The 24,816-nt window shown below is 37.1% G+C and overlaps 1 pseudogene; it reads left to right on the forward strand.

Moving 5' to 3' along the window:
- The first annotated feature begins 19,243 nt into the window (after positions 1 to 19,243).
- Positions 19,244 to 24,816, forward strand: part of LOC149202964 (uncharacterized) — a 122,289-nt pseudogene continuing 116,716 nt past the window's right edge.

Below are 24,816 nucleotides of genomic sequence, written 5' to 3' on the forward strand. Positions count from 1 at the left end.
TTTTTTATAATGAATGAGATCAATCACCTGTTTGAGGTGGTTCCCAATTTTTACAAGTATACAGAGGCAGAGGAGACCATGGATGCAATTCTCAGGCATCAACTCCCTACACAAGACTGGTGGACAAATACAATACAGAAAATTTTATAGACAGTGAGTCATTCACCAAATTTTGTTTTTAAAATATGAATTGTTATGTAAACCACAGTTTACAAAATCAGCATGCATTAAAGATTAGAGCTGAGCCAACTCAGCAGAAATTTCGGCCAACGAAGCAAAAGTAGGAAACCACAGGTGGCAGAGCCGAGAAAATACAGCGCAGCAAACTTAAAGGCACATTTTCCAGCATTAAAGCAAAGCGGTTCAACCGACTCACTGACCTCCAAAGGTCAAAATATCCTCTGACAGACTTAAAGAGCAGTTATACTGCATTCAAAGCTGTAATAACTTCTTTTCTACTTTTCTGTACGAAGTAATGAAGATATTTTCTCTCTCAGATGACTCAATGCCTGAGATATTTTGTATAAACACTTCTATAAAGTCCCCTTCGAATGAGTTTTGCAAGGGTTGTTGTTGATTTCTCCTGAAGAAGTTCTTATGCTGTAATCCTTTCAGAAGGTTAATAAAGAAAGTGATGGAATTTCTCGGATTTCTGAAGTGTTGAATGCGTTCTGGTGTATGTTGAAAACTGCTGGATTCCTGTGTATTACACAATACAATAAGTCTATGTAACTCTCTCTGTTATGTATTTTTGATTTGTTAAAATCCATATATGTTTCTAATTTTTGAATATTTAGCAACAAGGAAAAAGAATAACTTTCAGGATTTATTCAAGAAATACCCTGAGTTCAATCTGTGTTGTTAATGAATGTTTTCTTCAGCTGTAATCTTGATAAGTGTAATTCTTAATTGCTGCACTTTCAGAATACATCTTTCACAGTGACCTTTGTCTCAGGAATTCAAGTTTGCTCCTGTGCAACGTGTTTCATTTTCACCTCACCAGCTTAATAGAGAATTTCTTAATTGCTTTCTGTTGGCTGACATGCCTCACCATTCAAGTTAAATTTGTTTGTCTGAGATACACAATCGGCCCTGCAGTTTGAACACCACCAATCTTGCATTTCAAAGCATTTCACAACTCCAGACTCCATTGCCCAATGATATTTTACTCTCTAAACACTACATCTTAAGCCCTGAAAGAAATCCTTCAACCAAAACATAAACCAAAACCTGAGCATAATACCTAGCCTAAAACACCATCATAACAGAGACAAATCATAAAGAGAGAGCCCTCTCTGATTACAGTTTGGCTAGAAACTGTGATCCAAAGATTGGTTAGTGGTTACCCCGGCCGTATTCCCTTGGGAGTCATAGGGAACAACCTGGGTGTTAACACAAGGTATTGGTCCTAAGTGGTTCTGGTCCAAGGTATTGAGAAAGGCCTAAGAGTATATAAGGAAGATAAGATCATTAGTGTGCAAGCAATGAGATTCTAAGGAATACTTCTATCTGAAGTATATATATTATGTTACAGGGTTATGTTTGGGACTGGATCTAAAATATTCATGTGCACTTTGAGTTCAATATTGGATCAGGAATCTTAAGACTTGAAATGACTTATTCTTGAATGATCTAATATTGGTTGAGACCAGATTTGATGTTTTGCGCATGTTCTATTTGTTATCTATCATGATATGGGTTTGTCTGAAGTCTGGAATTGCAGCAAAGTTCTGAGTCAAAATTTGCAAATCTGTACGTAGGTTTGTCTCTGCCAAAGAGCGTGTAGATGCAGGTTCAACTTCTGTTGTTTCACTGTTGTCTCTCAATGAAGTATTCTTAGATCTAAACGTAGAACTGTTGTATAAGGAAATTGAGTCTGATTGATTGTTTGATTGAGAAGGAAGGGTGATCCTTGTTGCCATCTGGTTTTGAAATCTGTAATATGACATTAGATCTTCAGAATGTCACTTTTTGGTACAGTATATGGTTCAGAAGTTTATGATTCAGTATCTTTAGAGATATACGCAGGTTGGATTAAAGGAAGTAGCGTATACATGCAGGTTGGGTTCAACCAAGTAGCGTATACACTCTAATGCATGATTTTTGAGGTTACAATTATTTCCGGATGATGATGCAGGGTTCTGGGTTCAACACAGTGTTCTGGTGTCAGTGATCTGAATGTTCAAATTAACTGAATATTGGTTGATGCATTTTAAGTTTAAAAGGCTTTGATGGGTCCAGTGCAAAAATTTGATGAAATGTGGCTTTCAGCTTGTGGTGTTGTGATCCAGGAGCATCCAGTCCGAAAATTCATGAAATGTGGTCCCTGGTGGAAGAGTGGAGTTTTCTATAGGGTGGTACCTACGTACTAGCAAACATATTGGCTAGTACAAGAGCTAGGGGGTTGTACCTCCCTTCCTGTAGAAGTTGGAAAACGAGACAAGGTTGTAACCTTCTACAGGTAGAAGCCCGTGTACTGATATGAGTCTGCACTAGTACAAGATTGTAAACAGATTTTCTTATTATTAAAAGAAGGCAGAGATGACAGCAACAGGTGGTTTTTACCCACATTGGGTTTCCACCTTAAATCTTGGTGTTCATGTGTGTTTCTTATGTGTGATGCTTTATTCTACTGCTACTGCATTATCTAATAAATCTCTGATACACTGATTTAAGCTCAATAACTGATAAACTGTCTAAATCACAAGTTATCTGCATATACGTTGGTTTCTTTAAGCACAGTCGCATGTACACGCTAGTTCACTTCACTAAGGTAGCGTATATAAATCTGTTTGGGAAATAAAATCATTGATTTGATAATACTTAATTCACATCCCCTCTCAGTATTATTTCCAACAATTGATATTAGAGATAGGTCCTTCAGAAGAAGCTTGATCGCCTGAAGGGAGATCCATCAACATGAATAGTCAAGAAAGCATGGGATCCATCAGACCACCAATCTTCGATGGGAGAAACTTTGTTTATTGGAAAATAAGAACTACAGCCTATCTATAATTTCTTGGAACAGATGTCTGGGAAATTGTGGAAGGAGGATATACATTTCCAACTACAATTCCTACAGATACGGCAGGTAAAAAGCAATATGAAACCAATGCCAAAGCTGTCAATACTTTATTGGGAAGTCTGTCACAATTAGAGTTTGTCAAAGTCATACAGCTCAAATCAGCCAAAGAAATATGGGACAAAATCATTCTGATCTACGAAGGAGATTCTCAGGTAAAACGTGCTAAGGTTCAAACTCTCAGAATTCAGTATGAAACTCTTAAGATGCATAGTGATGAAAGTATAGCTAGTTACTTCCTACATATAGATGAGGTTGTCAATTGTATGAAGAATATGGGTGAAGAAATTAAGGAAGTTACCTTAGTTGAGAATTTCTTGAGATCCTTGTATGCTAAATTTGAATCCAAAGTGTCTGCCAGTCTACCATAGAAGAAAAACAGGATCTACAGAATATCACTATGACACAGCTTCACAGAATCTTAACTACCTTTGAGGTGAGAAAAGGAGGACCATCAGATATGAAAGAGGCCACATTCAAACCTTCAACAAAAGGAAAGGAGGAACACAATGAATCATGACATATTTTAGAAGAAGAAGATGAGGTAAACTTTTTCAAAAAGCTTCAACGAAGTTCTAGAAGGTTTAGAGGTATGTTACACTTCAAATGCTTTTCTTGTGTCAGAGTCGGTCATTATGCTACTAGATGTCCTCATAAAGATAAATTTTAAAAAGGAAAGGAATATGCAAAAGGAAATAGAAAACAAGTTGTGAATAAAAGAAGTTACTATACTCATGAAGAGAGAGATGGTTTATCTAATAGTGATGAAGATGAAACTGGACAAGATTATAGACTTCTCATGGCTTATGATCCGGATTTAAGTAGGAACGCAATAGATTAAAGAGATAACCATAAATACAGAGATGCGATAACCATAAAAACAGAGATGCAGCGGAAATAATACTTCATTTCATTAATGGATAATACTGAAATATGCTTACAAATAGAAATAACCCAGCTAGGGCGATGGTAGCTTATCTCTGAGAAGAGATGTGTCGGCTACATGCCTCTGAACTATTTCAAACTGTATTACAATGAGGCTCGAGGGTCTATTTATTGTTGAGAAACAATAGAAAACCCTTCACATTCCAAAACCTAACCCTAGAAGATGAAACGCCAAATTGTGGGCCCCGTTTTTGGGTAAGTTGGTACATCAACTTCCTGGGGTCGTAACTTTGGCATACGATCTCCGTTTTACGCGCATGATAGCCCGTTGGAAAGATCTCTATGGGGACTACAACGGAAAAGATGATTTTTTATCTAAAAAATCACAGATGCAAGATTTCCCAAAAAACGTCGTTTAGGGCCTCAAAACGGCTCCGGAAGTTTAGGACCCGAAAAACTGCTAAAAATAGTAAACTGCGCTATAATTAAGGAAACTGAAAATGTTGAGAGGAACAATGGTGGGGGTCCAGGTGGACTTGGCAGGTGGCCACCAATATCCACCTGGATCATTCCTCCCCCCTTAGGAATCAATGGTCCCCATTGTGTTGAGTTCCTCCCTGAGATGAGGAAGCTTCTGCTGAGCTGGGTCTCTGGTGAGTTGTTCTGCAATCTCTGATGTGTCCAGAAATGTTGGGGAGCATGGTTGGAGACGGTCCACATTGAACACTCGATGCAAGCGAAGGAATGGCGGAATGTTGTGCTTCAAAGCATTGTTTCCCGCAGCCTTGTTACTGGTGTAAGGACCATGTCGAAGTGGTCTGAATTTCTGATGGGTTCTGGTAAGGTGCTCCCTCTGCAAATGTAACCAAACTTTGTCGCCCACCTGAAACTTGTGTGGTACCCCTCCGGATAAGGAGAAGTTGTTCCTGTGTTCCGTCACGACTGTATCCCTCTGTTGCTGCTGCTGTGTGGAGGAACCCTTCGCGGGGGTTATGGATGTAGCAACGATCTTCCCCTTACTTTGGGAGCGAACCAGACAGAAAATAAATTTCCTAGTCTGTGAGATGAGCTTGCTGCCTTTCTTAGCAGTGATCAAAGAGGTGGCGGTAGGTGGGGCTACCTCTGGTATCCTGTATAATGAATTATCCAAAGAAATGATGACGGCGCGAGGCCTTGGCTCATACACAGCATGTCGCCTCCACAAGTATGGCTAGCCTAATAGTACATCACAAACATCCAAAGGTGTAACATCACACAATACCTCGTCTGTGAAGGGCTTGATGCTGTAGGGAAGGCGGCACTGCTGGCGAACTTTGAGATCTCGTCCTTCGTGAAGCCAACCGATACTGTACGGCTGTGGGTGTGGTGTAGTTGGTAGGCCCAACCACTTCACGACCTCTACTAAAATGAGGTTCTTTTGGCTGCCACTGTCGACAATGAATTGCAGCGGCGAACCCTTCACCCACATCTGTGAGTGGAAAAGACGTTCCCCCTCCTCTGGATCTTCGGGTTCATTTTTCTGGATCTTGGCAGTAGCAACAGTGGCGCTGGGATCCGCGTCAATGATCTGCTTCCCTTTGTCATTCCGCTTGTCGGGTTCTAACTCAGAGTCGGAACATGCATCTGATTCGGAAGCCTTCAACTTGGCCACCAGCGACTGCTTGGTCCGACACTCACTTTTGTTATGAGTGGGACTCTTGTGGAACTCACACCACTTTCCTGTGTCCTTCTTCGGCTTCATGGTGTTGTTCTTTTCTTGCAGCTTAGAGGGGTTGTCTTGGGTCACCCCACCTTGGCTTTGTCCTTTAGGCTTCGGATTTGCAGATCCAAAATCTTGCTTCTTCTGTTTGAACTTTTGCTCGATTTTGACAGCGTATCGGTATGCTGTGCCGAGTGAGGAGATGTTCAAGAACTCCATCTCTTCCTGGATGTATCTGTGTAGGCAGCCGCGGTATTTGAGTACCAGATGCAGCTCATGAACTCTGGTACATCTTGGTCTCGTCCCTGCCGCAGTGTGGTCCATTTGATGTATTTGTCCTCATAGCTTTTGACAGGGTAGTACTACTCCTTGATGGCATCCCGTAAGTCATTCCAAGAGGGTGCGGCTGAAAACAGTGAGCCTGTACTTTCATCCTTTTGCTCGTAGTACGTTTCCCACCAGTCCTTGACGTGGGGGGCTGCTTTGAGAAGAGCAAAAACAATATTTTCCCGACTTGAAAATTCATGAACAGAAAAATACCCATCTAGCATATTTAACCATTTATCTACGGCATTTGCGTCTATTTGACCCTCGAAGATGGGGATTTCGAAATTAACTTGTACCTTAAATGGTGTGGCGTTTCCAGAGTAGCTGTTGGAAGCTGATGCGTCGCCTCTGGGTAGCCGCTGAAGGATCTGCGCAAAGCTATCCATCATCGCGTTCCTTTGCCGCTCGAGGGCTTCTTCGAGCAAGATTCTGATAGGATCTCCTGCCCCCTCGTCTTTCTTCTCATCCGCCATGGGAGGTCGTCGAGATTTGCGAGGCTGGTCTTGCAAAGGTTCGACCAATTCAAGCCCTAACTCCTTATATCCCGACCTCGTTGGGGACATGCAAAGAAAAACAGAGAAAAAGCAGACTGCTCTGATACCACTGATCCAGATTTAAGCAGGAACGCAATAGATTACAGAGATAACCATAAATACAGAGATGCGATAACCATAAAAACAGAGATGTAGCGGAAATAATACTTCATTTCATTAATGGAGAATACTGAAATATGCTTACAAATAGAAATAACCCAGCTCGGGCGATGGTAGCTTATCTCTGAGAAGAGATGTGTCGGCTACATGCCTCTGAACTATTTCGAACTGTATTACAATGAGGCTCGAGGGCCTATTTATTGTTGAGAAACAATAGAAAACCCTTCACATTCCAAAACCTAACCCTAGAAGATGAAACGCCAAATTGTGGGCCCCATTTTTGGGTAAGTTGGTACATCAACTTCCCGGGGTCGTAAATTTGGCATACGATCTCCGTTTTACGCACATGATAGCCCGTTGGAAAGATCTCTATGAGGACTACAACGGAAAAGACGATTTTTTATCTAAAAAATCGCGGAGCAAGATTTCCCAAAAAACGTCGTTTAGGGCCTCAAAACGGCTCCGGAAGTTTAGGACCCGAAAAACTGCTAAAAATAGTAAACTGTGCTATAATTAAGGAAACTGAAAATGTTGAGAGGAACAATGGTGGGGGTCCAGGTGGACTTGGCAGGTGGACTCAATTTACTCCAAGGATGAATAGAAGCCACAACTAACCTCAGGTAAATCATACTCAATTTGCTCCAAAGATGAATATTAATATAAACTACAATCACCAGGTCAATAGATTCGATAGTCACAAGAACTTCTTTAATGGGCAATGTTTTTCATGTCATAATTTTGGACACAAAGCTTCTCAATGTGTTTCTTACAAAACCATCATGATTAGAGAAGCACAAAATCAAAGGAATGTAACAGGGATCGAGAAAAATTCCTATGATAGCTTTTCTCTTCTTGAAAATGAAATAGAATGCTCAATCTGTAACAACTTTGGCCATGAAGAATCTGAATGCAGGAGCAAATTTCAGTAAACATCTCAAAATGAGCAAACTCCATTAAATACCAAGATATGGAGAAGGAAAGAATATCAAACAGAAAGATGTGGTATAGCCTTGTATGCAGAAGGACAACAAAATCAGTGGTACATCGAAAGTGGATGCTCAAAACACATGACAGGTGACAAAGAAAAACTTCACTCATATAATGCCTTAGAAAAGGAAAAGAATGTCTCATTTGGAAATGACACTCCTGATATCATAAAAGGTAAAGGCTCTATTTTCTTGAAATAAAAGGTTAAAGTTGGAAATGTTATGTATGTAGACGGTTTAAAGCATAACCTATTGAGTGTCAGTGAAATGTGTGATCAAGGAAATGAAGTGGTGTTTTGATCAAACAGATGTGTTTTTCATGATCTTAATACAGGAGAGACCTTGATCAAAGGTACAAAAATTCCAAAACAACTTATACATACTCAAGGGAGGACAACAAAAGTGCTATCTCAGCAAAAAAATGAAAGCTGGCTGTGGCATAGAAGATTGGGACATCTAAGATTTTCTCAAATAAGAAAAGCATGCAGATTCAAGGTTGTTCATGATCTTCCATATATCAACATCCCAAAAAATACAATATGTAAACCATGTCAAATCGGCAAGCAAACCAGAGTTCACTTCATGGAAAAAGAAGGGTCAACTAGTAAGCCTCTTGAACTTGTCCATACTGATTTATGTGGACCATCAAGGAAAAAGTCACCTCGTGGAGAAGAATACTTTATTTTGTTCATTGATGATTTTTCCAAAATGTGTTGGATAGGTCTTCTAAAGCATAAAGATGAAGCTTTTGAAAAGTTCCAAGCCTTCAAAGCTTTGGTTGAAAATGAATCAGATCGAAAAATCAAATGCCTCAGATCTAATAGAGGAGGGGAATTTACCTTAGATGAATTCTTTGACTTTTGTGAACAACATGGAATAAAACAGCAATTCTCCACCGCAAAGGACTCCTCAGCAAAATGACATGGTAGAAAGAATGAACAAAATAGTTCAATAAATGGCTCGAGCTATGCTAGATGAATCTGGAACTCTTGCAACCTTCTGGGGTGAAGCTGCATTCATTGTCGTAACTATTCTCAACCAAGAAAATGTTTGGGTAAACAACACTCAAACTCCACATGAAATTTGGTATGGTAAGACTCCTACTGTAAAATACTTTAAAGTTTTTGGAAGCAAATGTTATATCAAAAGGATTGATGAAAAACTTGGTAAGTTTGAACCCAGAGCAGATGAAGGCATTCTTCTTGGTTATTATTCCAGAATTAAAGGATATAAGTGTTATAATAAAAGACTTGGAAAAATTCTTGAAAGCATTGATGTTGTAGTTGATAAAGCATGCAAAAATCCAAAACAAATAAAATGAACAAAAGATTATGACAATGAAGAAGATGGGGATTATTTTCCCACATCAAATCAAAATAATATTGAAGAAAAAACCAATGAAGCACCAGAAGAAGAGATAATGGTAGAAGAAAAGACTCGTCCAGGTATGTTCAGAAAAATCATCCAGAAACTCAAATTTTAGGGGAAAAAGAGGCAAGTGTACAAACAAGAAGAATTATTACAGGGACCTCAAGCTATCTAACATTACTATCCTCCACCAAACCTCAAAATTTAAAAGAAGCATGCAAAGATGAACGTTGGGTCAAGGCCATGAATGAAGAACTTGAGCAAATTGAAAAAAATTATACTTGGGAATTAGTTCCTAGACCTCATAATAAAAATATTATAGGAACTAAATGGATATTCAAAAACAAGCTAAATGAAAATAGAGAAGTCATTAGAAACAAGGTCAGACTTGTTTGTAAAGGGTATGCTCAACAAGAAGGTATAGATTTTGAAGAAACTTTTGCACCTGTTGCCAGACTTGAAGCCATAAGGATGTTTCTTGCTCTTTCTAGCTTTCAGAAATTCAAAGTATACCAAATGGATGTAAAATCAGCTTTCTTGAATGGATATTTAAAAGAAGAAGTTTATATTGAACAGCTAGAAGGATTCATTCTTGGAAATAATACAAAACTTGTATGCAGACTAAAAAAGGCCCTCTATGGTCTGAAATAGGCTCCAAGGGCTTGGTATTACCGCCTTGACAAATATCTACACCAACAAGGTTTTACAAAAGGTTCAGCAGATAGCAATCTATATACAAAGATTGAAACTGATAAATTGCTAATTATTATTGTTTATGTTGATGATATCATTTTTTGTAGCAATGAAGAATCCATGAGTCAGAATTTTGCTTCAGTAATGCAGCAAGAATTTGAAATGTCCTTGCTTGGTGAACTTACCTATTTTCTTGGTCTACAAGTTCAACAAAATAAAGATGGTATTTTTCTTTCACAAACCAAATATCTCAAACATATCTTGAAAAGGTACGGAATGGAAGATTCTAAACATGTATGTACCCCAATGGTAACAGGGTGTAGTCTTAGCTCAAATGATGAATCAGTAGCAGTACATCAACCAACTTACAGATCCATGATTGGCAGTCTGCTTTATCTAACAGGTACCCAACCTGACATCATGCATGTAGTTGGAATAGTTGGAAGATTCCAAGCAAATCCAAAGGAATCACAGCTTCAGGCAGTCAAAAGAATTTTCAAATATCTTCAAGGAACTCTGGACTTTGGTTTATGGTATCCTAGAAATGCAGATCTTACTCTTCATGCATATACAGATGCAAATTGTGTAGGAAGTATTGATGATAGAAAAAGCACTAGTGGTGGTTCATTCTATATGGGTTCCAGGTTAGTGTCTTGGTTCAGCAAGAAACAAAGTTTAATTGCTTTATCTACAGTTGAAGAAGAATATGTGGCTGTTGCATCTTGCTCCACACAACTACTTTGGCTGATTGAAACTTTGAAAGACATTCAAATCACATGTACTCCACCTATCTCCATTCTATGTGATAATACAAGTGCCATTAGTATTTCAAAGAATCCAGTCATGCACTCCAAGACCAAGCACATACCCATCAAGTACCATTTTCTACATGAACAAGTGCTTGAACAAAAGGTCAAATTGGAGTATGTTCCCTCCAAAGAACCGGTTGCTGATATATTCACTAAACCACTGCCTAGAGAAACATTTGAATATCTCAGACAAAAGCTGGGAGTAGTTGCTACATCATCCTATTGTTAAAACAAAATTTTTAAAGATTATCATACGCATGTTTCATGAAGTATAGTCACGTACACATGCGGGTTTCTGAGGGTCAAGGAGCGTATATGTTTGTCAAACAGGAAAATAGTGGTGCAGGCTCAGATATGGGTGCTCTGTCAGATATTGATGATTACTGTCTATCGATATGCTTTGTTCATTAATTTTTATCTGACTGACAAATATGCCTTGATCATTGACTTGTTTTCAATGCACATGTAGCATAGGTTTAGGGGGAGAATTAGCCTTCACGTACATTCAGCATTGTTGGCATTATGGTTTCTGAGACCAGCTATGGCTTTAGATATTTATGCCATTTTTTTTCTTAAGTCATGTAAAAGTCTAGGGTGTGATATGTCTTCTCATACATTTGAATGAGTCCTATTGGAAAAATGATGTAATTTGTATCCCCACCTTGCATGGGATGGATGATGTAATTATATTTCTGTCATGTATAAACATTTGGTATATCCCCACTTGGTTGGGAGATGGATGTATGTATGAGTCATTGGTGATAAGAAGGTCATACTCACATAGTTGAGTTATAGAGTCATGTTGGTTCTTTTGGAGAATATTTTTGCAGACTCTACTTGTGCTTAGGGGGAGCATGGGTGGTTTCAGTGCATCTCATCATGTACAAAGGGGAGCTCAATCAGACAAGTCAGCATGCACTCAGGGGGAGCATGAACAACATAGGGGAGAGAATATCTTGGTCCACCCTTTGCCCTTGATGTCAAAGGGGGAGAGTGTCTTGGTGTTGTTCTTAGTGTTTTTGTTGCCATCAAGTCCAAAGGGGGAGATTGTTGGCATTATGATCCAGGTGTTGTCCTTGATGGCAACTCACTGAGATGAAAGCTCACAGTGCAGCAGGTCGACAAAAAAGGATTACAGATCAGACTCCAAAGAATGAAGAAAGAGAGGTATATGCTGGTTCACTTTGTCCAAGGTGTGTATACACACAGTTTAACAAAACAAAAGTACCATATAATGTATACATGCACTTTCACAGGAGGAAAAGCATGTGCATGTTGGAAAACCAAGTTTTTGGTCCAAGGTATTTGATCCAAGGTATTTTGGTCCAAGGTAATTGGTCCGAGGCATTTGATCCAAGGTATTGACCCTAGGTATTGGGTCCAAGGTATTGAAAAAGGCCTAAGAGTATATAAGGAGGAGAAGATCATTAGGCCATAGTGTGCAAGTAATGAGATTCTAACAAATACTTCTATCTGAAGTATATATATTATGTTACAGGGTTATGTTTGGGATTGGATCTGAAATATTCATGTGCACCTTGAGTTCAATATTGGATCAGGAATCATGAGACTTGAAATGACCTATTCTTGAATGATCTGATATTGGTTGAGACCAAATCTAATGTTTTGCGCCTGTTCTATTTGTTACCTATCACGATCTGGGTTTTTCTGAAGTCTAGAATTATAGCAAAGTTCTGAGTCAAAATTTGCAAATCTGTACGCAGGTTCGTCTTTGCCAAAGCGCATGTTCATTCAGGTTCGACTCTTTCAAGTAGCGTATACAAAAAGAAAAGCTTTTGTTAAGATCTGACTGATATATCTGATCAAATTGTGTTGTTTCACTGTTGTCTGTCAATGAAGTCTTTTTGTATTTGAACGTAGAACTGTTGTATAAGGAAATTGAGTCTGATTGATTGTTTGATTGAGAAGGAAGGGTGATCCTTGTTGCTATCTGGTTTTGAATTCTGTAATATGACAGTAGATCTTCAAAATGTCACTGATTGGTAAAGTTTGTGGTTTGGAAGTTTATGATTTAGTATCTTTAGAGATATACGCAGGTTGGGTTAAAGGAAGTAGCGTATACACACAGGTTGGGTTCAACCAAGTAGCATACACACTCTAATGCATGATTTTTGAGGTTACAGGTGTTTCTGGATGACGATGCAGGGTTCTGGGTTCAGCACAATGTTCTAGTGTCAGTGATTTGATTGTTCAGATTAACTGAATATTGATTGATGCAGTTTAAGTTGAAAAGGCTTTTATGGGTCTAGTGTGAAACTTTGATGAAACATGGTGTTGTGATCCAGGAGTATCCAGTCCAAAAATTCATGAAACGCAGTCCCTGGTGGAAGAGTGGAGTTTTATGTAGGCTGGCACCTACGTACTCGCAAACATATTGGGTAGTACAAGAGACAGGGGGTTGTAGCTCCCTTCCAGTAGAAGCTGGAAAATGAGAGAAGGTTGTAACCTTTTGCAGGTAGAAGCTTTCATACTGGTATGAGTCTGCACCAGTACAAGATTGTAAACAAATTTTCTTATTATTAAAAGAAGGCAGAGACGACAACAACAGGTGGTTTTTATCCACATTGGGTTTCCACCTTAAATCTTGGTGTTCATGTGTGTTGCTTATGTGTGATTCTTTATTATGCTTTTACTACACTGTCTAATAAATCTATGATATACTGATTTAATCTCAACACATGATAAACTGTCTAAATCACAATTTCTCTACATATACGCTAGTTTCTTTAAGCACAGTCGCATGTACACGCTAGTCCACTTCACTGAGGTAGTGTATATAAATCTATTTGGGAAATAAAATTATTGATCTGATAGTACTGATTTACCCCATCTCTCAGTATTATTTCCAACACAACACTTATTCTCTGTATCAATGCCTCTGGTTTTGGAAGGATATTTCACTTTGAAGATAGAAATTTTCTGTGATAGGGTCAAGTCACTATGATGCCTTGCTTGAAGGATCGAATCATCTAACTTGCTACAGGAATAAGGCTGAGGGATTGCATAAGAGAAAAGTTAAAGAAGGATCATATTGATCTCAAGAGAAATATTATGGTTATGTTGGAGGTATCCCTAAAACAAGGTCATCGATAATTTGAGCACGGGAAGGTTTGATTAGTCAAAACTTGGCACTCGATGGTCATTTTACATAATCTCTTGGCCTCCTTGAAGATCATTGTTGCAATGAAATTATAGAATATTCTTGTTGGTGAAAGATGCAGTAACTATGTAGACTTGGTTATTGTTATTTGGAAGGCTCATATATGAACATTGTGGCATATTGAACTTGATCATTGACTGAAGCATGATAACCTTGTCATTAACATAACTCTGTGGCCTCCTTGAGAGATAACTGATTCATTATACCATACTGCAACTCGCAAGTTGATTGGCTATTAACTTTAGATATATCTGAGCATGAAAGTTTAAATAAGTCATCTTTGTCAAGATTTTGATAGAGGTAAATTGTAGCAGCAAGACCATGATGACTCTATCTAATGGAAAAAAATAACACAAATGAGACTAAATGGACATACTCCACATAAAAATGGTTTTAAACTTTTATTGTTGAATATATTACAATTGTGATAATTATCATTAACACATGTATATATTGTCTTTTGATAGCACTACAATTTGATAACTTAAAAGAAATACAACTGAAACACAAACAAAAAATTTACTACGTGTATAAATTCTTACCAAGACTCTCATCAGATTTGTAGTCATGTGTTTGTGATTTATTATTGTGACACTCACTATTTCCAAACTAAGGAAAACATGGACAAAGATAAAAATAACTTGGCAAAGTTGAAGGCTCTATTTTCCTTATTAACATCTTCCTTTGACAAGGATATTGTTCATCTATAGGTCTTTTGGCACTCAACACTAGATGTTAATTTGATGAATTCACAAGGTCAGATTCAGGATACCTCCTTATCTCCCTTAGCTACTCAAATGAAAGAGCTATCTAGGTAGTTCCAAATGATTAGAACCTCTCATGTGTTCAAATAACTTAATAGGACAACATATACTCTCTGAAAGGAAGGACTGCAGTTGTAGGAGAAATAAGTTCTGGAGAAGGAATTCATTGGTGGTCATTTATCTTATTTAAGAGAAAAACATAATGGGTTCCAAAACATGGAGACCTTCCTTCAGATTATTCATATCAAACTACAGTGGTTTAACATTTTTAATTTGCAGTAAGCAAAGAAACGTAATTTTATTGATGTCCAACAAATGACAAAAAAATATGTCAATGAGACTAGAATGTACAATCACTAATCACCAATATGTAGGGGTGTCCTAGGCTACCCTGAAAGCATGGAGAAATTTTTTTAGTTTTGTTAGAGTGCACTTGTGCCAAATATTCTAAATTTGGTTTCTATTTACAGACAACTTCCACACAAGTCTCCATGAGATCCCACTTTTATCAATAATTGATACCCACATTTAGTGCAAAAACCACTAGTGGAGATTTAAGCTCTCCTAGTCATTAGGGTATTTGATTATTAGGATTACTTGTGACATCCTATGTATTTTTCAAATGGCAATACACCATATATAATTCTTATGTATTTTAGAAACTCCAATACAAAATCAATATTACTAGGAGCCATCAAGGCCAACAAATATATCTTCAATCATAAATTTGGCCTTGATGACTCCTAGTAATATTGTTGCCTTCACTATATATGTAAGATGAATTCTACTCACATCCAAATATATGCTTCTAAGAAATAGCTTGTAGGTTATTAAGGATCATTTAAAAGGTAATGTCCAAATAATGCAGGTTAATTGTGTGTGTAGATGTTGTAAAATTTAAATATACCTGGCTTTGGTGTGCAATGCTCTATTTACATTTTCCTAAAGGAAGATAGCATCATGTAACTCATGTGGAGTGCTTTGTTTATTTTGTCCTAAAGGTAGATAACATTGACTAGAAGTGGTGAGGTATACTCCTCTAGATAATTGAAAAAATCTATTTTGTTTACTGTCATGTCTTGAGGCTCCACTTCTCAACATACCACAAACACTTGAAACAGTGTTGGTGGAATGACATGACACCATGGCAAAGGTTGTACCACACCTATCACTGAACTTGTATGAACCTGAAGCTTCTGGAATTCCTAGAAACTATTTTCATTGTTGTTGTTTCTTACCCTTCCCTTTATTCTTAGAACACTAAGAAGCATAGTGGCCATCCATACCCAAAGCTTCTACAATTCTTGCAAACTATTTTACTGTTATTGTTGCTTACCCTTCCACTACTTCTCAAGATACTGATAAACATATTGGCCATGTTTCTTGCACTTGATATGACTCAAATTGTTCTTCAGCTACTTAGAAGAGCTTGAATTTTCCTTATTCTTCTAACCCTTTACAAATCCTATTTTATTTCCTCCTTTCCTCACCCTCCCAATGAGGGCTAGCTCTAGTACATCCTCATCGCTGGATGAAACCATCTCCAATCTCATTTCCTCCTCGATAAATGGATCCCACAAACTTTTGATTGAGGATAGCTTCTCACAAGCACATACAAATAGTACAAAATGGTGCCAAGATGGACCAAAGCCATTCAAACAGATCCAAATTAGTTTATTCTCTTTTACCTTGTCATCAAGTGTAGCTCATTGATCTCTCAACTCTTGATCTTTATCAGATAGACAACTACTATAGTAGTGTTTCTCATGCAAGTAATGGATTATTTCTTCATTAAGAGAATTCTCCTAGACATGTTCTCACTAATGGGGTTAGACGATTCTTCACCAAATCCAAAACTATTCATTCCAGTTTGACTAATTTCTAATCATGCTCAGCCAACTCCTTGGTATCTATTGAAAGTAAAATCTACTTCTCCATGAGGCACCACAATTCAACATCTTCCAAGAGATGCTACATCCTAAACTATAATAGAGTTGGAAGTGCTCTCCAACATGTGACAATCCTAAAGACCCTAACTACTTGTGATTACAACTCTTTAAAAAAATATGAAAAAATATCGAGAACTAAGAATCAAACCTAAAACCTCTTATAGGTGGAGGCCACCTTTTGCAAACACGCAAAATAACACTCCAATCCCTGGAGAAACAAGGACATCACACCCCATGGGCCACAACCTTTAACCAGTCAAAATCTGCTTCACTTGCTAAAACTCGAGCATCCCACCCTTGAAACCCTTCAACAACTCCCTCTAACAAGTTGCAATCCTATCCATGCACAACTTCCTATTAGTTTCAGTGAAAGTGCTCTGATACCATGTAATCTAGACAATAGTAAGTAAATTTTGCACTAAAAGAATATTCCTAAGATCCAATGTAATTTGAATCCCTTTATGGGTATACTAGAATCTAAGAAAACACACTACAGAAAAATAATAAGATCATGTACACAGATATGAACACTCAATCACATCCATCTTCTATTGAATGGAGAGAAAAGAAAATACAATGCAATACCTCAAAACCAAAAGCTTGCTAACCAACATGGAAGTGTTCGCTATAGCTCCTTTATAGAATAGGAAGATGAGAAAAGATACAAAGTATCTGGTCACATGCATGAAGCACTCAAGGTGACTCAGTTAAACGCTAGCCCAAGTTTAATAATCTAGTGTACCATTGCTACATGGATAAGTGTTCCAAGTAAGTGCATCTCAACTGGAAGACAAACAGAAGCATGCATCCCCTTCCTTGAGAATTGTGCCCCCTACCTAGACTAGAACCTTATCAAGCAAAAGTGCTCTGATTATCTAGGGTTTTGTGCCCTCCAAATATTAGATCATGCATGCAGAACTGAACTAAACTGAATCTGAACTGAACTGAAGAAAAAATGGAATTGCTTAATCTTAAACAACATGCAAACTGAAATTAATTGAGGGTAGAAAAACTAGAAATATACGTCTACTCTCTTATACAAAAACACCTCCCTCATACTATAATGTGAAAAAAAACCATGAAAAACTGCTGCCATTATTACTGATGTATGGACCTGCAAAAAGTACACCCTTACTACTGTTGTACCTTCCAATTAAGTGAACCCTGGTACAGTGGAGAAGACTATCAGAGTTTAAAAAGGTAGAAAATCTAACAAAGGATATGAACCAACTGATCAAAAAAATATTACCATAGTGATAAATTGAATCCCTAGAAGAGTGACTAGCATGGGAAGACACAGAGTTAAGTAAAAAAACTATAAATGTTTGCCATAGATAAGACAAAATTTACTGCATGGTTTTAAGAAAATTCATCTCAATGGGAAAATAAATTGTTTCAAACCCCAAGATTGAAAGTAAATTGACTTAATGTACAACAAAATGTTAGTATTTTGTTAAGCTGCATCTGCATTTACTAAGAGTGTTGATTTGATGCTTTGTTATTAAAGCCATGTTCAACCTACAATGAGTCTCTAGCTTTTCTGTTGTTAAAGTTGCAGGCCTATTTTAGCAAAGCCATAGGCTTTGATCATGATGAAATGTAGTTAAAGGTATTTTTTTTTTCTGGATTTATATATTTTTCACAATTTAGTTTCAATTATTCATTTTTCTATACCAAGTAAGAAATAAAAAAAACCATTAGCAAACAAAGAACATATCAATAAGAGATAAACATGTAAAATAGAACGGATAAAGGATATACAAATGCAGAATGGAAAGTCTTAACTTAGAAACTGAATAGACAGTGTGGTGTTAATAGTACCTATATAGCAGGATTTGATATCAGGAGTAAATAGGCACCAACTCCACTGAATGCCTCTTTCCAAGAACCCTCAGTAAGAGTTTACCAAAGTCCCTTTGATTTCCCAAATGCACTAGTTTACATCTGAGCAAAAGCTATGTCCAGTGACTTTCCAAAACAAAATAAACCACCACATAACATAGTGTGTAGGTCTAAATTTGAGCAAGAAATGTACAAGTCAAAATACCAAAATTTGGCTAGAAAATCCAAATCACTAGGACAAAGCAAGAATAAAAGGAGTTGTACCCGTGTTATCACATCTTTGCAAGCTCTAGTTGCAACAGCTACAAACAAATTTTCCTTTGTTCCCATATAATTGTTCCTATGTTTCAAGTAGAATCTCTTAGACTATAGCTATAATAGTATTGGTTAAATTTCTGATGTATAATTACTTGATGAAAATTGAATAAGCGAAACAAATGGTAAATAATATCACAAGTAATTATCTATAAATCAGAAAAGGTTTTTCAACATGGTATCAGAGAAGTGAGATCAAGCAGTGGATTGTGTCTTGGTGGAATGATATTGGATCAAACAAATCTGTGTATTTTCCCTAGAACTAGTTTATCTACAGATTTGAGAATTCAAGTGTTCATTACCTAAAGATCCATTGGCTCTAGCACCATTATTATATACAAGTGCTTTTGAATTTTTCTTTTATCTTATTCTGGAATAGGTGTAAGGAGGTGATAATGATCATTCTCCATAGTCAAGTTGAAGGGAGTCGTAGCATCAGCTGTGTGGAATAGTAAATATTAATTCATGACAATTTTCAATCCCAAGGGCATGGTTTTATGCATTCTCCTCTACTCCAATTTGCTTTGAAGAGTTGTCACATAATTTCCAGACATGCATTGGAAGATGTACGTATATATGGCAACAATATAGAATACATACATGTCTGGTGTCTTCAAATTCTCCACAATCTAAATACCACACCATGAGATAGAACGTATGAATCTACTTGAGGATAAGCTAGTGAAAACAATGGCTCAGTATAGCTACAGAAGCATTTATTGGTGGCACAGAAATGTTGATACCCATTTTGCAAACCCTAGTTTCTCTAGTATGGCACTACAACCTTTTCTATACCAATCCACTTGGGATAAGATTAACCACGAATTGAGTCCTAATGTCGATATTGCAAGGCTAGGGTTAGGCCTTGGGAAATTATTAGCACATTCATCTTGTGTTGTTTTCTTTTGGGATGATAATTGCCCCTTTCTAGGCAGTCCTTTAGAAAGAGAATAAGGAAGTTAAAGTTTGAAACCAAGCTCTGTATAGTCCATGGGCCAAGAGTATGTTGAATGGAATTGCAGAAAGGATTAGAGAGAGCACAAAAGGGCTAGCAAAAGGTGGTAAGGGTAGCGATGGTGGTGATGATGGAAATGGCAGAGGTGGCGTAGGAGATGATGAAGTTGATGGTGAAGAAGAGCAGCAATTTCTACTACCTCTATTGACTATGGCATTTGTAGCTTTTAATTTAGGGTATTGTATTACTGTCTGGGTTATGGATGGAAATATGAACAACAACTTCTTGTGAACAAGTTGTGGACTCTTTTGTCTCCTCATGCAACTCATTATTAGAATCCTGAATGACAATCTAAAACTGGAGGGAATGCACACTAGACCTAAAATTTTGTTGAGGAAATGGTGTACATGTAGGAAACCTTCCTCAATTATATCTAATTTGTGTTCCACCAAATCGAGATCATTGAGTATATGCAAAGTGTTGTTCCTTAATGCTCATTTATGTCTCCCATGTTGTCCCCTTCTTTTGAATATGTTTTGGTAGGGAAATGATCAGCCCCCCTCTTCTCTATCTCGTGTAGGTGATATATGCAGTGTACTTTGGAAAAATTCAATCCTCTTAATCAACAAGCTCGCATAATCACTAGCTTTGATACCACTGTAATGTAACAAACCACTATGAAATGAAAGTTGTAGTACCTAGTCACTATGAGGTGTAAGATGACAAAACTAGTTCTCTCTTTTCTTTTTCCTTTTTAAGATTTGTTTACTGAGATTGTGTGGTTTTTATCTGGTTGACTGCTAAGTGTATGGGTTGTCTTATAGGAATAGATTGTTTTAGGGGTTTCTTTTATAAATTTGTTTACAAGCATGGGATACCATTCATCACAAGGTAAAAATTACAAATAATAGAAGAAATAGAATTGTAAATTATCATTTCCATTAACATAATCATAAACATGCCTGAATAATTGTTGAGATAACAGATAGCTTATCTGAAACTACCATAACGATCTGGTGCGATTATGATCACATTGGTGTTGCATGGCCTTAATGGATCTAGCCAATCAATTGCACATCTGGTATGATATCTTGTATCAAGATCTCCTGGAATGACTAACTTATCTATGGCGTAGTCATGGTTTACTCCTTGTGCATGTGATAAATTGAATGATGCCCTTTGATGAGGAGCCGAAATTTCATGTCTAGTGCCTAGTTCTTATTCCCCCATGCAACCCCTTCAACCTTCTCGAGCATATATATATATATATACAAACTAATATGTAGTGTAGATCTGGTTTAGTCCTTTTAGATGTCATAAATTCAATGATGGCCTTTGATGAAGACCCTAAATTTCATTTCTGGTGCCTAGTTCTTATTCTCCCATAGCGTCCCTTCAACCTTTCTCGAGCATATATATATATATATATATATATATATATATATAACTTATCTGTAGCGTAGATCTGGTTTACTCCTTGTGGATGTGATAAAGTCAATGATGGCATTCGATAAGGACCCGAAATTTCATATCTAGTGCCTAGTTCTTATTCCCCCATGCAGGCCCTTCAACCTTATCCAACATATATATAAACAATGGTCCAACCCCCACACTTGACAATGCACCAACATGTGTTTCCAACTCTGAACGGTGGTGTTTGGTCACTGTTGTTGGCCCCGATCTAACCCTAATAACCCAGGCCCTCTAAAATCCATAGTTGCAACCCTTTTGATGATTATAGATGTTATTAGCCATCGCATAATCTTTTGTTGACTACCCATAGTCACACAGTGGCCACAATCATCCCATCACAAGGGAGACATTGGACCAGTGATAATGAAAGTATAAATTTGATCTTCAACCACATCAGAGCAACTCTTACCTTTACGGGATCATATTAGTAAATAGGTTGGAGCTAAAGAAGGAATGGGAATTAATCTTGAAGGGTGATGAACAATTGAATTTGTATTGCTGCAGAAAGAGAAATAGTTTATGCCATGAGTGGCTACAAACTTTTTTTAAGTAATTTCGACTTATAAATCATATGGTTTTTAAAGTAAAATCTACTTATTTTACCCTCCTCGCTGTGTCTTCGAGACTGAAGACCACATTATGATATATCCTTATTTGTCTTGTATTTAAAGAAGGTTTCGATCACCATCTGAATTATCTAATTGATCTTCCGAACTTCGAGGGACATCAAATTCATCAATGTATGGACATACATTGATTTTCAATGTGGGACTGTGGAGCCTAGATCGTGTCAATGACAGAAAATACTCTAATTAGAATTGTTTGACAGAATACGTTTAAGTGCTCCAAATGTTGGAGGTGAGTTTGTTGACTTGTTAGACATCCAATTCCATCATGCTTGACAGTGAGATCAGACTAGGATGCACTTATGTAGAGTTATCATATGGTTTTTAAAGTAATTTCTACTTATTTTACCCTCCTCGCTGCGTCTTCGAGACTGAAGACCACATTATGATATATCCTTATGTGGCTTGGCTTTAAATAAGGTGTTGATCGCCAGCTGAATGATCTAATTGATCCTCCAAGCTCCGAGGGACAACAAATTCATTAATATATTGACAAAAATTGATTTTCAATGTGGGACCGTGGAGCCTGGATCGCATCAATGACAGAAAATACCCTAATTAGAATTGTTTGATGGAATATGCTTACATGCTCCAAATGTTGGAGGTGGAGTTTGTTGACTTGTTAGACATCCAATTCCATCATGCTCGACAGTGCGATCATACTGGGATGCACTTCTATAGAGTTACGAATATAATTGAAGGGTTTTCACCGAAAGAGTGAACAAATCACAAAGTATTTTGTTATTTCACTCCTTGCAGAATATTTACAATTTTGTTTTAACTAATTTCGACTTATAAATCATACTATTTTTAAGTAATTTCTACTTATTTTCATAATTTAAGGTTTTTCACTGATCTAAAAATAGAGAATGAATAAATGGAATAGGAACATACTAGTGGTGACATCACCATCGAGGCTCTGGACTGACATCATTGGGGTTTTCTTCTCTTGCTCCTTTTTTATGATAAAGAATTTCTCAAACTCATCAAATGCCAACACCCTCGCTACAAACGATAACAAAATGCAGCATAGGGATTAAAAACTAAACATACAAGTGTGAAGCAAAAAAACTGTGGATTTTGAACTAGAGACCTGAGGTGTGTGTACTTCTCTCCTCTCTGTGTGGAAAACAGAAAATGCAGTGAATAGCGGCTTTGTGTGGAACACTGAAAATTCAATGAAATTGAAAATGAAACATACCTTAGCGCAGTAAATGGGGTGAAGATCAGTTGGTGGGGTTCGATAACCCTAATTCACAACTATCTTAAATCTCATTTTCGCTCTGGCCTTGTGAAAAGTGAACATATACTACCTATTCTAGAACTTAAACAAAGATTGGGTCTGGGAGGGATTTTCAAATATGCTAAAAATTTCCCTCCTCAAAAAACAATAATTACATTATTTTATTTTATAAATATATTGTTTTATGTTTTATAGATATATTATATTATTTTCACTTAACTACATTGAACATTATTTTATTTTCTCTTGGATAGTATGTTTTTAGTTGTATTTTAGAAACTAAAGCCTTTGGGAAAAAAAATTGTTGTGTTTTAAAACATTTTTTTGCATATTTGGCGTATTTATCATAATAATAATAATAATTTAATTTTAAGATTATTGTTTTTATGCAAGTTTATGGAGGTGGACATACTCTATTTTTGGAATTTGAATGTGAGACCTCTTAGAAGGAAACATGTACTCTTAACTTGCTTGTATTGAAAATATTTAAGTGTTCTTGCATATTAAGTGGGTGCAAAAAAAAAGAGAGTATATAGTAAGCCGATTTAATAATTAAAAACAAGTGTTAGTTTCTTAAAAGTCATATGACAAATTTGGAAGGAGTAGGGTATGTACCCTAGGTTAAATATATTCAAATTATTGTGTGAATGGGTTTGTAAGACCCTATGGTTTTATCTTGATAAAATGGAGTCCTCTCCGAGTCACTCACATAGTTTAAGTTTTCATAATAAGAGTAGTTGCTTTGCCTTAAGATGTAAACATTTCATTTTAAATAGTGTGATGATGTGGTTTCCATGAGGCATTAAAAGATGGAACAAGCATGCACATTTGGGATGCTAGTGTTATGTTCTACTTGAGGCATGGGTGTATGTCCAAGAAGACTCTATCAAGGGTTGAAGAGATGGAATAGTTAGAGGGGTCGGGGGGTTGTGGTCTCACTTAGAGGTGTAGAAAATCAAGTTATGCACCATGAGAAGTTGTGAAGATAACTGAAGACATTTGACAAGTTGTAGAAAGGCAACTTGGTAGTGACACTAAGTGAACATTATTTGATCGAAATTGATATCCTCTCCTTGCACTGCCACTTTCCAAGATGAAGAAGAAATATGAAATATATGTGCAACCCACTAAAGGGGTTGGAAAGGTTGTTGCAACATATATAGGTGGATCTTTCATGTTGTAGAAGGAGGTATTGGAACTTGGAAGGTGACCATTGGAGTATATTGCTCATGGGGTGTTAAGGAAATGCAAGGATTTGATAAATATTGAATTACACAAATCTAACAAATAGGCCATATTGGATTAAAACAGTATTTTTTTGGACATCCAAAGTTGAAGGTACATTTTATGGAGGTGTAGTCTAAGTGCTTGGGGGTGGGCCACATCTTACGGTTATCTTGGAATTTTGGTATGTGTTAGTGGTGTTAGTGCATTGCGTTTAATTAACACTAGCTAGAATATGTTGCATGAAGGCAAAAAGCACACGAGTTTCATATGGCCTAACCATTTCACATTGTAAGGTGTGTTATGCCCTAGTTCTGAAGAGACAATTAGAACCATCTTAGAGTATGATGGGTTGTACCATGGACGTAGGTCCACTTACATGGGTTGAGGTGTAAAGGTACCTTATGAGTTGAGGAAAATGATTCCAACGCTTACCTATATAGAGTGTTTATGATATAAGATTAATGATTTTTTGTTGGGGAATGGAAGAGGAAGGTAATAAAGGAGATGCACTAAAAGTTTCTGTAAATAAATCAAAAGGAATGAAAAATGTCTCATATTAGCAAGATTTTTCAAGTTTCCTATTCAATAGGACTAAATCTTAGTTGGATCCAGGGAGTTGGCATAAAAAGAAATGATTGGGTACTCTATAAATCCAAGGCCTAACATATCCAAGATAGTCCATTAAATAGATTCGTCTTGGGAAAAGGTTGCAAAGGCTAATGTTAAAATATCCCCTTTT

Source organism: Pinus tabuliformis, chromosome 2_1, assembly GCF_031772625.1.
Source record: "Pinus tabuliformis cultivar Carrire ecotype Pingquan chromosome 2_1, CPIR1, whole genome shotgun sequence".
Taxonomy (NCBI): domain Eukaryota; kingdom Viridiplantae; phylum Streptophyta; class Pinopsida; order Pinales; family Pinaceae; genus Pinus; species Pinus tabuliformis.